At 38.9% G+C, this 9,153-nt stretch overlaps 1 pseudogene; it reads right to left on the bottom strand.

Annotated features, from left to right (window-relative positions):
• Positions 1 to 6,012: 6,012 nt before the first annotated feature.
• On the bottom strand, positions 6,013 to 6,142 carry LOC114030507 (annotated as a pseudogene).
• Between the last annotated feature and the right edge of the window lie 3,011 nt (positions 6,143 to 9,153).

The following is a 9,153-nucleotide window of genomic DNA, read 5'->3' on the forward strand; positions in this document are numbered from 1 at the left end:
GTCATCTGTATAGGTTAATTCATAGGCACAGTACTATAATGTTTCCATAGAAAAGGGAAATGCAATATTAGCTTCAGCATCATCCAACTGCAAGCCCTCATCCGAGTTCTGATTACTTTCCTGCAAACCTGCCCTGTTTTGCTCAGTCAAGCTTGATTAGGAGGCCTGCAATTGGGCCTTGAACTAACCAAAAAGTATTTATTAAGTACTTAACATGTGCCAGGCACTGAAGGCATACATACTTTTATTTTTAAAATACTTAATTGGAGGCATCAATGTGATGGCTCCAACATTGATATTCCCTCCAACATCCCACTGTGTTGTATTCAGTTTGGGCTGCCATGTTTTAGTGAGACATTGGCAAACTACAGTGTACCCAGAAGCAGGTGACCAGAATGGTGAAGATTCTCAAGATCACTCATAGGCTTAGCTGAAAGAACTGGGAATGTGGGAAAAGGAACGACTTGGGTAGACATGGTAGCTGTCTTCAAATACTTGAAGGGCTGTGTGGAAAGCATTTGTTGTTCAGTTGTTTTCTGTTGTATCTGATTCTTTGTGACTCCATTTGGGGCTTTCTTGGAAAAGATATGGAGTGGTTTGCCATTTCCTTCTCCAGCTCATTTTACAGATGAGGAAACTGAGATAAACATGGATAAGTGACTTGACCAGGGTCACACAACTAAAGTGTCTGAGGCCAGATTTGCACTCAGGAAGATTAGATTTCCTAACTCCAGGCAGTGCTCTATCCACTGTGCCACTTAGCTGCCCACTGTATATGGACAAAAGTTGGTCCCAAAATTGAGTAGGAGGAAGAAAATTGGATGGATTGCATTTGGGAAATTGTATATCATTTTCAATGGTCTCAAGATGTCTTTGCCCCCTTTCTTGTTCCCCATTTCTTTAATATTAATATTCTCCTGCATAGTTGTGGCTCATGGATCTTCACAATCTCCAAAGAATCAAAATCACAGGTTACACAAAGAGCAATTGAGAGATATAAGATTGAGGCAAGGAGACATATTATCTACAATTAATAACTTGAATGAATGAAGTGGTGTAAAAGAAATAAATATTTATAATAAAAAGTGACTAGCCATGTTATTGAGAAGAAGGGATGATGGCCTGAGTATTGCACTGGTACACCATGAGATTTTAAATGAAGGATTCTATGACTTTCTCTAAGAAGATTTATGAAAGGATATGGACAAAAATCCCCCAGAATGAGAGGATGTATTTCAGTTTGCATTGGTGGAGGGAGTATCACCATTCATGAGATCACAGATCATTTGAAGGATAGAAGAAGTCATGAAGAACAGGGACTTCTTCTGCTTGGCCCCAGAGGACTGAACCAGGAGGAATAGGGAGAAACTGCAGAGTTTTCAGTTCTATGTAATGAAAAATCTTCCAGGCAATTAGCATTGTGTCAGGGTAGGATGGGCAGCCTCTGGCCAGAGTGGATTCCCTATTACTGGAGGTTTTAAAGCATTGGCCAGATGACCACTTGTCAGAGATGCAACATAGGGTAGTCCTTTCTAGGCATGGGTTCGATTAAATGTTGTCTAAGGTTCCTATCAACCTTGAGATTTTATGAGCCTATGCTAGAGTTATGTGCTTGGTTGGGAAAAACTCTTACCGTTGCGTAGCCTGGAAGACTCTCTTAGCACCAGGAATATGCAGAGAGAGCTGTGGGTCCCCCAGTGGCCTGGTGGGGCAGGATAAAGGTTATTTATTTAATTAGAGCAGGCCTACACAGCATGTGGCCTGCATTCCACTCATGGCTGGCCAAAGGATTTCCAGTTGCCTGCAAAAAATGTGGAGTTGTCACTGCTCACTCTCATTTGTCACATGACTTGTGGCAACCAACCATCTTCAGTCTGTCTCTAGTCTAACCTATCTGTGGCCCAAAGAAGTTTAGCCAATTTTAATTCTCGCCGCTATCTTTTGCCAAGTTGTGCAGGTATGAGTTAGAGGGTAGCGTTGAGTAGGAAATCAAAAAGAGAAAGGTAAGGAGGGAAGGAGAAAGTAGAGGACAGAGAAAGAAACACAGAGGAGGTGACAGTTGGAGACAGTAGAAAGTCATCCTATAGACATGACAGCCAAGAATAGGAAGTAGGGAGCTATAGCATGTGTGAGAGCCAAATAGCACAAGTGACTCCCTGGTGTGATTCTTTTGGGACTCCGGGATTAGAGAATTCCCTATCTCAGACTGTAATTGTTAAAGGGGGACAGTCAATGGGGCACCCTGAAGGACTTAGGCAGCTCCAATCTTCATTTTGCCGGCATGATTACAGGTGACAGTTTGTATCCTTTCTCTGGGTTATTCAAAGGAGAAACTTCCTGGTTGGGTGCTCACTAAAAGAAGGGTAATGCCCCCTAAAGTAGCCTGCATCCTTCCTGCCACAGGCATTTCTGATAAAAGGGCTGTAGTGAAATAGGCCACTAAAGGAGCTCATATTGGGACTTGGAGGAGAGAGCATAGTAATGACAAGAAGTTAGCTCAGAGCATTGAGGGTAGTGGTGAGACAGACCAAGAAGGAGATCAGATAGATACCTACATTTATTTTATATCTATCTTGAGTACTGAGAACTATAAGAACACTTCTTCCTTCCTTCTTTCCTTCCTTCCTTCCTTCTTTCCTTCCTCCCTCCCTCTTTATTTCTTTCTAGAAATATTTATTAAATGCCTACTGGGTACAGAGCACAGTGCTAAGCCTTGGGGATAGAAACAAAGTTTAGATAAGCTAGTCCCTGCCACCACGGAACTTATAGTGGGGGGATAAGACACAAACATGGATAACTATGATAATAACATTACATACTAAGGCCATTCATTAGAGAATTATAAAATTAAGTTCTACTATGAAGTCTGAGAGAGATGATGAGCCCCAGGGCAGAGTTCCCAAATTGACTGGATTAACTCTTTTCTAAATGGATGTGTGTGTCTGGGCAGAGGACTCTGGGTGTCCAGTATAGAGAGAGCTATTCCAGGTAGAGAGAAAATGGGGTAGTGGCAAAGCACATAGCAAGATGCTCAGGGTGAATATCTGGATGGATAAGTCCCCAAGAGAGTTGTTTAAAGCACTGAAAAAGCAAAGTGCCCGTGGTCATATAGCTTGTGTCCGAGGTACAATATAAATCCAGCTTCTCATATGTTGAAGTCTGATACTCAACTGTACCATAGAGTCTCAGTGGTATGGAAGTTCAGGTTCACTTCTGGGAGCAGTGGCTGCACCTCTCCCTTTCTCTACTGTCCCTACATGCCAGCTGCCCTATTTGTCCTACTGTGGCCTTAGTAAGTTGATTGATATTTTGAGTGTTTTCTTTCTCCCTTATTGGATTTTTATTTTCTTTCTCCCTTATTGATTTTTATTTTGTTTTTAAACCAAATTAACAGAAGTTTTAGTGTCTATATAGTATAACATTATATGTTATATATCTATAAATAATATTAATGAATAGAGTGAAAAAGAAAGTTGAGGGGACTGATTCTATTTTAAATAAAAGAGATGCTTTAAATTTTATTTTCTCTAGTGCTTGTTGTTATATCTGGGATTATGATAAATGAATTGAAAAGTAAACATAAAATAAACTGCTACATTGATATTTCCCATTCTGAGCAAGACTGACTCAGTTTTTTGCAGTTGTTCAAAATGACAATCTTGGTTGCTGAGGTCATTGGCTCTCTTGCCCATTCTGGGGTAAAAAAAAGTTTGTGAAAAGAAGGATTATGGATTTTCCTCCTAGAACCATGGCTGCATTCTCATCCTGTTTATGGGGAACAGTGAAAGGTAACTTGGTGTGTGGATAGAACATTGAACTGGGTTCAGATCTCAGCACTACCATTACCTAGTTGCATTACCTTAAAAGTCATATCATCTTTTCCTCCAGGAACTCAGTTTTCTTTTATGTAAAATGAGGGGTTGGACTCAATCATAAACTCATAGGCTTAGAGCTAGAAGAGAACTTGGAGGTCTTTGTCATTTTACAGGTTATCAAATCCTTCATTTTGTGAATGAGGAAAGTGGAACAAAGAGAGGTTAAGTGATTTGCTCAGGGTCCCACATCTAGTAAGAATCTGAGCATTTATAGGATCATAGGATTTATAGGATCATAGATTTAGAGCTGAAAGGGACCTTAAAACCTATGTAATCTAACACCCTCATTTACACATGAAAATACTAAGGCCCAGAAAGCTTAAGTGATTTGCCCAGGGTCACACAGCTACCAAGTGTTAGAGGTAGCATTTAAATCTAGGTTTTCCTAGTCAAACTGAAACCTGGAAAAGACCTTAGCATAAAAAGGCCAAGGTCTCCCACTGCACCTGGGGGCTATTACCAGTTGTCCTGATCTATGTCTTGCCACTGGACCCAGATGGCTTCAGAAGAGAAAGTGATGCTGGTGACTTTGCACAGCCCTCCCTCACTTAAATCCAATTCACTTGCAAGTCATGACATCACTTCCCTGATGTCATGGTCCTTTTTTCAGAACAAAGGACAAATAACAGCAACCTGTAATGACAATGACCTTTAAAGTTCCTTCTAGCGTTTTTTAATGCTCTTGTGATTTAGTGTCATTAAATTCCATGGTTGTTTTTTATTGCCTATAAAAGAAGGCTCTGAGCTACCACTTCTAGGATATATCTTCCAAGGGTTAAAAACTTCCTTCCCACTGAATTCCATGGATACTGCCAATCTCCCTCTCATTGGTCCTTACAAAGTATGTGAAAGAAGAAAGTAGAGGATCTTGTGAGCGTTAATTGGGTGAATATTACATAAAATGTGTGTTGTGTGGGAGAACATGTTGACATCAGCTTGGCAAGAAAGATGAGAAAGATATAGTTCTATTTTAGCAGTGAGAATGCAGGCCTTTTGAGTCAAGCAATGGTGGTTACTGGCTGCGGGACCCTGAGCTTCCCTTTCCTGATTTGTAAAGTAATCCTTGTGCTCTCTATTCTGTAGGGTTGTTAGGAGGAAGGCACTTTGTAATTCTTATAGTGCTATTTAAATATGAGCAATTTTTAGTTGTTTTTCAGTAGTGTCCAAATCCTTGTGACCCCATTTGGGGTTTTCTTGGTAACGATACTGCAGTGGTTTACCATTTTCTTCTCCAGTTCATTTGACAGATGAGGAAACTGAGGCAAACAGGGTTAAGTGACTTGCCCAGGGTCACACAGCTACTAAGCGTCTGAGGCTGGATTTGAACTCAGGAAGGTGAGTCTTCCTGACTCCAGGCCTGGTGCTCGATGTACCGCACCACCTCGCTGCCCTGTGAGCCATTATTAAAAGTTAAATTAAAAGTAAAAGGGCTACAGAGGTAGTTTAAGAGATGACCCAGGCAGTTTTGGCTTAAGATTTACTATTCACTGTGGCATTATGCTGCCCTTGAAGATCCCACCTTCACCTTTTATCCGTTCATTGTTCCCTTAACTGATAATGACAACTTTACACACAATATGTGCAGGTCTAGATTTGCTCCCATCCTAAAACTACTTCCTGTCTACTCAGGAAGCATAAAAGGGGACCAAAAATCCACTGAGGTATATTCTGCTGACTGGGGTGCTAGGTGGTGCCATAAAGCAAGGAGTGTTGGGCCTGGAGTCAGGAAGACTCATCTTCTTGAGTTCAAATCTGGCCTCAGACACCTACTAGCTGTGTGACCCTGGACAAGTCACTTAACACTGTTGGCCTCAGTTTCTTCATCTGTAAAATGAACTGAAGAAGGAAATGCCAAATCATTACAGTCTCTTTGCCAAGAAAACCCCTAATCAGGTCATGAAGAGTTGGACACGACTGAAAAATGACCAAACAACAACCACAATACTCTGCTGACTTGTTTTGTACTTTTGTACTTCTAATCTGCACATTCATTTAGTTCCTAGGCATAGTTCTTCCTTCCTCACTTCATTGTTGACTTTCTTATCCTAAGTAAAGGGAGTGAGGATGTGTTACACTTAAACCTGGGAGGTGAGCTCAAGATTCACCTAAGCTATGATTGACATTTGAAATTTGAGTTGAATGAGGTACCAGTTGTATCTCATTTGGGGAAATCTCAAGGGTCAGCCCATCCAGAGTGCAATGGATAAGCCTCGCCCTGGGGAAACCACTTTCCTGTGATCATGGAATCACCTCTGCCAGGTAAGCCTTGATAGATTAAAACTAGATTACCACTTTGGGGACAGTCTGTACTTAGCAAAATCTTATTACTTATATCTTTTGTTTACAAAGTTTGGCTCAAAATCTCAGGGCAGTTCTATTAAGGTTGATCCTAAACATTTAGTTTTTTTGTTCATAATAGCAAGCATCTAGTTCCCTGGCCATTGCCCTGATAGCCTGGCTTTCAGACCTTCAGCTTGTTGGACCCTGATGCCTTCTTGGCTGTCTTCTGGTCCTGGCCCCTTGCCTAACCAGCTGTGTTCCATTGCCGCCTATGTCCCAGAATACCTCTGCCAAGCACAATGGCAGAACGCTCCTATAATCAAGGCCAAGCAGTTTGTACTTGTATCCCTGCTAATTGGCATTTGCCATGAGACCCAAAAGAAGTCTGATAGAGGGCTAAAAAAACTCCCAAACCTGCTAATATTATTTCAATTAAATAAATATTTTCTAAACACGATATATGTTAAATCTTCACAAAAAATGTTTACTGATGAAGGGATGTAGATTAGAAAGTCATAGGCAGGAGAATAAGGGCACTCAGAGATCATGCTTACATAGTACAAAATAGAGGGTTAGTAACTACCCCGTAGATGCTACTTCCACAAGAACAATTCAGAAGCCCATGTAGATGACAAACAGTGCTGCATAAATTTAGTTATAATTGGTAATTACCTCTTCACTTTGATTTTTGCTACATTGGTTTCAACATGTTAAATACAGACAAATACAGCAGGAGGCAATGACCTCACTTGATATCTACAAACGTCAAGCCCATTCTATAAAGGCTGATATTACTTTTGTTATATTTTGTATAGGCACTTTGCCTTTAATTGTAATATTTGTCAGTAAGTGAATATCATCAGCTGATGATTGATAAGTGCATAGGCCTAGAAGTTGGACTATACCCAAGCATGAATAACAGAACAGAACAATTTTGCTTTTTCTATAAAAATATAACTTTTTATTTAAATAACCATATAAACTAATTAACTACTCACTACAAGAAATATATAAACAAAAGACACAGGATGTAACATGATTTGAAAAAAAATACAGATACCTTGCTCAATTTAGATTTCAACAGTTATCAATCACAGATTGCTCAGTCTTGAATATATCACCTTGAGTCTCTTTTGTTAGAATAAAAAACCTTTTGAATGGTTGGTTGCTCCAAATTCTTAATGGCCGCTATAGGGAAAATCTTTGATTAGTTGTCTGCCCTTACTAGGGTGAATTGATGCTAGCACGTTTTATGATTAAAAATTTTAGATTAGCCATATGAGTTGTTAACAGTGATGTTTAATGTCATCTTAAGAACAAGTCCAGTGATAAAATTTATTATTATTATTATGTTAAATTTTTTTAAAGTGAACTTGATCAGTCAACCAACACATTCAATATAAAAAAAGAACAAGAAAGAGACTTGTATAAAGAACTGTGAATTCATTTGTTTGCGTCTCTGTATTTTTTATCTTCTGTGTATTTAAAAATGTTTTATTGATGTTCTTTAAAAAAATTGTCACTGCCTACTCACCTATCTCAATTATCATTAAGAACAAAACTAGAATAGGAAATTTGGAGTTTACTATTATAAAACATCTCAATTTACAAATAAATTAATTTTTAGAACTCAATCTGTTAATCTGTTATTTGGATCACAGAATGTATTTTCTCACAGAAACATGTTGCAGATAGTAGTAAAAATTTCAGCTAATAAAACAGCTTGCATAGCCAATTTTCCAATACTATAAAAAGTCTGTGATTTTACTAGTGTGGGCTGTCCCTGTGGATTGCAACCTTTCTGTGCCTTAGTATATGATTTCATGATTTGTGGTGGCTAAAAAAAGTATCACCTGGAAGCTAAAATCCTGGTGACAAACCTCTCTACCTAAGTAAGTGACTCTTCCAACTTCATTCTCTTGCTGGGTCTACACTTAACTTTTCCTACCATCTGGTTAGTAATTACCAGACTTTCTTTTTTTTTTGGACACTGGTATAGTCATTCAAAATTCAGGGTCAGCTTCATGCAATCAGACCATTAGAATAGGGCTTTACTGAAAGATTTAATCCATAATAGAACCAAAATATTTTAAATAAGGTGAAAAAATAGTAGGAACTACTACTTTTGAAATACTAGTAATTAAAAAAAATTGTAAGGGGCTTTCTGAGAGTTTTCAAAGGCTTGAGAGGTTGATGATATTCTTTTCTTGAGGACATATTTCATTTGCTATTTGATTGAAAAGTTATTGACATTTAATTTTTATATCATCTACATTTACCAATATATCACTACACCTAGAGTCATCACTTATAACAAAGAACGAAAGGGAAAGAAAAAAATAGTTCAGTTAAACTTGGCAACAATTCAACCTCAGACTTTACATGTAGTACATTACACTGTAGAAAGAAGGGATCATGGGCCCTCAGAGGCCATTTAGTCCGACTCTCCCCTTTTACAAATGAGGAAACTGAGGCCTAGGGAGGTAAAGTGACTTGTCCCATATCAGAAGGTGCAGTTAGGAGTCAAATCCAGATCCTTGGACTCATGGAAGGCAGTTAGATGGCGTAGTGAATAGAGCTTTGGACCTGGAGTCAGAAAGATGTGAGTTCAAATATGACCTCTTACTCTTACTAGTTGTGTGCTCCTGAGCAAGTCGTTTAACCTCTGTCTGTCTCAGCTTTCTCAATCGTAAAATGGAGATCATAATAGCACCCACCTTCCAAGATTGTTGTGAGGATCAAATGAAATAATATTTGTAAAACACTTAGCACTGTGCTTGGCACATGGTAGTAGTTTAATAAAGGCTTCTCTTTCTTTCTTCTACCTGAAACAGTATCCTTTCCACTGTTTCAACAGTGTACTTTGAATCTTTGGGACTAAGATTAGTATATATATATATACTTATATATATGAAATCTGAATGAATAAGTAAAACATTTATTAAGTGCCTACCCAAGCACTGTGCTTGGGAATGCAAAAAAAAAAAAAGAGGAAGAC

This window comes from Vombatus ursinus, unplaced genomic scaffold (assembly GCF_900497805.2).
Source record: "Vombatus ursinus unplaced genomic scaffold, bare-nosed wombat genome assembly UNPS02014959.1, whole genome shotgun sequence".
NCBI classification, from domain to species: Eukaryota; Metazoa; Chordata; class Mammalia; order Diprotodontia; family Vombatidae; genus Vombatus; species Vombatus ursinus.